This window comes from Hyla sarda, chromosome 1, assembly GCF_029499605.1.
Source record: "Hyla sarda isolate aHylSar1 chromosome 1, aHylSar1.hap1, whole genome shotgun sequence".
In the NCBI taxonomy this organism is placed as follows: Eukaryota; Metazoa; Chordata; class Amphibia; order Anura; family Hylidae; genus Hyla; species Hyla sarda.
The window spans coordinates 562,095,145-562,102,276 of NC_079189.1; positions in this window are offsets into that span (position 1 = coordinate 562,095,145).

A 7,132-nucleotide genomic window follows, 5' to 3' on the forward strand; every position below is an offset into this window, starting at 1 on the left:
ACTATACCTCTTAATCTCATATATTCAAACCATTTCCCAACCCCAACTTCTCTACCCTTTTTTAAGTCTTCCCATGTTTTAATCTTCCCTTCCTTATATATATCCCCTATTTTATTCACCCCCCATTGTGCTAGTGTTCGAAATTATAATCTATTTATTTCCTCTACTGTGTTTTTATTATTCCAAATGAGGGCTATATCCAATATCCCAGTTATTCCCACCTCCTTTTTTTTTAACCATTTTTCACGTTCTTCTCAAGGCATCTATTGTTATACAGTTTTTCCATCCTTTCTCTTCTAATTGCCCTGACTGGTAAATATCATCATATGATCCTCTACATCGTTCCATCAAATACTCAAGCATATGAGATCTCCTCCAGTCCCTAATAAAGTATAATTGGGCGGCTAAAAAATACTTTTTCACGTCCGGAAACGCCATTCCCCCTTCTCTTCTGGGTAGACATAAATATTCTATCTTAATCCTCACCCTTCTTCGGCCCCATATCAAAGCATTGAAGATTGACAGCATTCTTTTAAAAAAAATTTCATCACACCAAATGGGTGAAGCACTAAATACGTATAAAATTTTCGGCAACATAATAGTTTTAATTAATATCTGCTTTAGAAATTTTGAAGTAGCTCCATATTTTAATTTTCTTTTCCATGACCTTTATTAAGGGTTCTAGGTTTAATTTATAATGATCTTCTAATTTACCTGAGATTTGTATACCTAAGTATTTAAAGTGCTCGTCTTTTTTTTATATTTTTATTTCGTTTTCTATGAATATATTATTCTCCCCCAATGGAAGGAGTACTGATTTGGACCAGTTTATTTCTAACCCTGAGAAACTCCCATATTCCTTGATAATCTCAATCACTCCGGTCAGATCCGACTGTTTTTCCAAAAAAAAGCAGAATATCGTCTGCATATAAGGATATTTTGTCCTCTCTTCCCCTTGCATCAAACCCGCCAATCTCCTTCTCCTCTCTGATCTTAACAGCCAAAGGTTCCATGCTCATAGCAAACAGCAAGGGGAGAGAGGGCATCCCTGTCTGGTGCCTCTTGAGAGCAAAAATTGCTCCGATAATTTCCCATTGATCGACAATCTTGCCTTAGGTTCGGAGTATAACACTCGGATCATGTCTATATATGTTTTCCCAAAGCCGCATTTTTCTAATACTGCCCACAAGAACTCCCACTCCACCCTGTCGAAATCCTTAGTGGCATCTAAAGACAGGATGGAGTGGGATTCCCCGCCCTGTAATTTTCCCATATCTATATTCGTAAGGACTCTATATATATTGTGTCGGGCCATTCTTCCCGGGATAAACCCGCACTGATCTTCCTGAATTAACTCTGTGATATTACTCTGTAATCTAATGGCGAAAATCTTGATATCCGTATTTATTAACGATATGGGTCTATACGACCCCATATCCTCTTTATCTTTTCCCTCTTTCATGATCAATATTATAACCGCTTCCCGCATTGAGTCCGGTAATTTCCCGGTCACCATGCTGGTCTCAATCACTCTATTTAATGCCGGGATCAAAATTCTGCCAAACCTTCTATATACCTCAAAGGGTAGTCCATCGCTTCCTGGTGTTGTATTACCCCTAATCTGATCTAGCACTTTATTCAGTTCTATTCTAGTTAATGGAGCATCTAAGGTTTGTTTTTCCATTTCGGGGGATCTAGGGAGTTCCATTTGGTCCAAATAATTTTGCGTTTCCTTTCTTTCCTTATTATATTCAGATCTATATAATAACTCATAATATTCTCTAAATTCCCTTATTATTTCCTTTTTTTCTATACACCAATCTCCTTCTTTATTCCTTATCCCAGAAATTCTTTGCTTAGTGTGTTGATTTGAGACAATTGCCATCAAATACTTGTTAGGCTTCCCTGCTTGTACAAATCTTTGCTGGCCTTGAAAAATCAATTTATTTTTACTCTTTTCCAACATATATTCATTAAATTCGTTTTGCAGCTTATTTAATTTTTTCTTACTCTCTTCTGATGAATTTTGTGTATATTCCTTCTCTGTATCCCTGAGATTACTTATTAAGCCCTCCTCTTTTGATTTAAACTCTTTTTTTTCCCACTTTATTGCTCTTATTATTTCCCCTCTTAGGTAAGCTTTACAGGTCTCCCAGACAACCGGGTCACTTGCTGTGCCCCAGTTGTTTGCAAAAAACTCCCTCAAGTTTTTTGCTATTGTGGCATTCTCTATCAAATTTAACCAGTGAGGGTTAATTTTCTGGAACCCATCTCTTACCTCTTCCTCTGTTTTTATCAGTACTTGTAGAGCCGCATTGTCCGACCGACATCTAACCCAATAATGTATTTTTATCCCCTTATTTAAACTATAGTCATTTCCCAGATATATATATATATATATATATATATATATATATATATATATATATATATATATATATATATATATTCTGGACATTGTTTGACAGGTCTTGTTCCAACATGAATATTCTTTCTTTTGAGGGTTGTAAATCCTCCAAATATCACTGAGTCCAAGTTCATTACATACTTTCGCCAGGGGAGTGCAACCCACCTCTCCTTTACTCCCGCTTGCCCTCCATCTATCTAACCTCTCATCTAGGATGCAGTTCATATCCCCCATGGCAAACACAGGGCATTCTCCGCAACTCACGCAGAAATCAAATAATTTAAGAAGGACCGCGGATGAGAAAGGCGGGGATATATATACAAATGCTAATACACATCTTACATTTTCTAGTCTCCCATATAAAAAAACAAACCTCCCCTCATCATCTACCCTTTTTCTAATTAATTCCCAATTTAAGTTTCTACGGATTAACACCGAAACCCCCCGTGAATATGCTGTATGAAGAGAATGGTAATAATGTCCCCAAACATTACGATTCAAAACCATTACTGTTTCTCTCGTTAAATGTGTCTCAACTAACCCGACTATACCTGGTGCGTGCTTCATAATAACTCCCATTACCGCTGATCTTTTAAATTGATCCCCAAGTCCTTGTACATTCCATACCACAGCCTTAACAGTCATCCACGATCATTCTCTTACAGTCCAGTTGAACACAATAAACACCGTAGTGAGAAGGAAGAGAAAAGGAAAAATAAAATAAAAAAATAATTAAAAAATAATTTTTGAGAAAAAAAAATCCCCTTTTTTTTGAGAAATAAAAAAAGAAAAAAAAAAAGGTGAAAAAAAGAACAACTTCCCCAGGGTTCCCCAAACCTCACCCCCCCATCCTTCCCCTTCCCCCCGACCCGGTGACCTGCCATCTTGGGCAAATCTCTAGCCTTACGTGATTGTACCCCCCTCCCCATCCCCCCGGACCTTAACCACTATTTTTCAATCCCCGTGTGTCCATCCAGTCCACCGCTTCTACTGCGCTAGAGAAAAAGAACGTCTCATTGTTGTAAAAAACCTTCAGCCTGGCTGGGAACATTAAAGCAAACTTGATTCCATTATGTGCAAGTCTCTTTTTAACTTCCCTGAAAGTATATCTCTTCTTCTGTGTTTCAATTGCATAATCTGGGAAAAGCATAATTCTATTTCCATTGTATTCCATCTCCTTTTTTTTCCTCATTATTCTCAAGATGTTGTCACGGTCATTATCATTCAGGAGTTTAAGTATTATGGTACTTGGTCTGCGCCCTACTGGCGGGGGTTGGAAGGGATTTCTATGCGCACGTATCACACTAAAGTGTTTAGAGAGGTTTTCCTCCCCACACTGCGCAATCAACCATGTTTGGATAAAAGTTATCACATCTTTACTTTCCGCTCCCTCTGGGAAACCCAAGATTCTAAGGTCCCCCCGTGTGGAGCGGTCTTCAAATTCTGTCACTTTTTTATTTAATAATTTGTTCTCCCCTGACATCCTCTGTACTTCAGATTTTAACTTATGGACCTCATCTTCCACACCCGACACTCTCATCTCCACCTCTGTACACCTCTCTCTGACTTTCTTTAGATCTCCCCTGATCAAATTGATTTCCACGCCGATAACCCCCACTTGATTGGACAGAACATCTATGGAAGTATTACATTTTGCAACTACCGCTAATATTTTATCTAGGGCAGGTTGGGGAACATCCCCTTCCTTCTCCATTATAGGATCCCTGGATCCATGGCTGCTCCATTATGGGTCCCTGGAGCAGCCATGGATCAGCCTTCTCAGTGTGTCTTCCTCCAGTAGCTCCAGGGTCACACTCTCACTCTGCCTGAATTCTCAGCACAACACAGATCCGGGTTCCTCCCACTCACTGCCTCTTCTGAGCCTCCACTCCAGATCACAGCGTTGTCGGCACCTGTGTGTGCTGTTGTTCGTGTGGGGGCCACTACGCTTACAGTCCACTGCTCCCTGCTCGCTACTGCTGTGTAAGGTCAGGTCCCTCTGCTCCACCGCCATCCAGCACATTCACATCCCAGCTTTCAGCGCAGCTGAGTGGTGTCCCGGACCAACAGCATGTGTTTGGTCCATGGAGGGGGCAGGAAGCGGGAGGGAGGAGCCTCTCAACCTCCTCGCATCACGTCCTGTCGAGCCTGTCCAGAATAGATGGACATTACAGGGGGGTCAGCCTTGTGTAGTTTTGAGGAGGACAACAATATTTGTAACTAACCTTCCTCTCCCATTTTGACAGCTGTATAAAAAGGAGATTTATTTACCAACAGGCAACATTTTGTTTTTAATCAGTTTCTCCCAAACTTTTCAGTAGACTTTAAACATTTAATTATACAGTCACATCTGCGTCAGGAAATGTGCTACAATAAATATTGACATTGATTATATTTGTGAATATTTATTTAAAAAAAACTTTGTAATTACAACCTGTCAACAGAAAAATGAAAACACTGTAAAAAATAAAAAAAAGCAAATGGGAACATCAGTCATTCATGGCGGTGCTAGTAAGTGTGTGCTCTGTACAAACAGACATGTTAATAAATATTAATATTATATATATATAATTATTTAAATTACTTAATTATTTTCTAGACACATTTCTGACAAATGTTCTTCATAGTCACCTTCAAACATTGGGGTGAGGGATTTATTTAACCTATTTAAATGAAGGTTGAGAAAAAAAAATATTCTTACCCTCAAGGTCCAAATTGTCTCTATCCTACAGGGTTTCAGTTAAAACGGAATATAGGTCCATAGCAACCAATCAGATTCCACCAGCATCCTGAATAAATCTTGAGGTCATAATACTAACAAAAGGTAGCAATTAATTCCGAAGTCCTAAAATGTCAACCTAAAAGAAGAACAAAAAAAGGTAAAAACAAAAATAAATAACCAATACAGATAAAGCAGGTTGCTGCTTATGAAAGTGCTGTGGGTTTTTGATATTTCTTTAAATGAAGCGGTGTACAATACCTATGGGTCCACCACTGCTGTGTACAGAAAATGCAAGCTGATTGGTTGGATCAGTAGTATCTGATAGCACAGATATAAACATACTGAACACATTAATAAATCTCCAGAAGATATCAAAAGTGTAAATAAAGGTATATACCTAGTATGCTTACATGTGTAAAACTATGGATACCTGATGTAGATGTGTATTATGTCCTAGAGTAGCATGCCACGTCTAGTAAACAACAAGTGTAAACACTGCCCTGTCATGGTACAAAGATTCACTGTTGAGGAGCACCGTGGTGATAAGGATTCCTGATCTGAGTGGGTGCAAAGCTCCAGGACCAGACCAAGTGCTAAAGTAACATCCAAAAATGGAGAAGCAGCACTGCAATGAACGGTGATAGCAAACTGGTTTATTCATACACCTGTAAAAAGCCACATTTCGGTTCCTCACTAGAGTCTTTCTCAAGCCTCATTTGAGAAGTCTGTGGTCTATGTATCACACCACTTCAGCCTTGTGCTGGGGTGGTGGGGGTACATAGACGATATTTCCCTCATCTGGAAAGGAAGTGCCAGTGAACTGTTGGACTTCACCCATTTTCTCAACCAGATGGACTTAATGTCAAATTTACATTAACTGCCCTAGGGGGGACCACACTGCCCTATTGAAACATTGTGAACTTAGCTGGATTTTTGAGCTTCAAACTTTGCGGCCCAGAGGACATCATGTAAATTTCATAGTTATACCTGATGTAATGTAACCATTTTGTATTATGGTCCTATGTGTTTGAATATTTGAGTTTGAATGTGCTTTATATATTTTCTCGATTACTCTAATTTGTTCTTTTTTTCTGTGTTTTACAGATGGTTGCGTAGATGAAGACTACCACTACGAAAACATTTCTTTGTACATTTATTTTTTTCGTTCCAGGAGGGGATACTGTGGGGCCTTTGCTCTTTCAATATACAATTATGTGATTCATTTATTTTCTGCTGTTTACATTGATGCAATTTACATTATGGTTTTTCAGTTCTGCTCACATGCGACCACTGTCCCGCAGTCTGCATTAACAGATTTTCTCTGTCCCCTCCGTCTTGTAGAAGGGGGACCCGCTGGATCCCGAAGAATTTCAGAGCCTTGGGATCATTTTGATGTTCCTCTCTCATGCGTTTTATGAGTCTGGGAACACCTTTTCCAGTTTTTAGAGAAAACAAATGTTCCCTGAATCTGGTACATAGCTGTCTTTTGGTTTTTCCTATATAAAATCGGCCGCACTGGCAGATTATGCCATATACCACATGCGTACTTTTACATGTAATAACTTCCTTTACCACCACTTCTCTCCCTCCCAGGTTAATAAAACTAACTTTCAAATTTTGAGGGCAGTATGAACACTGCCCACAAGTGTAGTTTCCTGGGGGGAGGGAAGCGGTGAGCCAGCTAGTGTGTTAGACGTTTTTAGTGCATTTTTTAAACCTCTTAATATTGTCGCCTATCGTTGTGTTTTTTCTAAATGTGATCAATGGTCTATTTTTGATCACTTCTCTGAGGTCTTCGTCTTGTTCTAAAATCTTCCAGTTTTTATTTATTGCTCTTTTTATTACTTCGTTTAATGGGGTATTGTTAAAAGTAAAATTAAACCTTTTATTATCTACTGCAGATTGGTTAGATTTATTCTTTTCCTTTAACAGATCTTCCCTTTTTTTAGAAGCTGCTCTTTCATAGGCTTCATTAATAATTTCTTCCGGGTACCCCCTTTTTT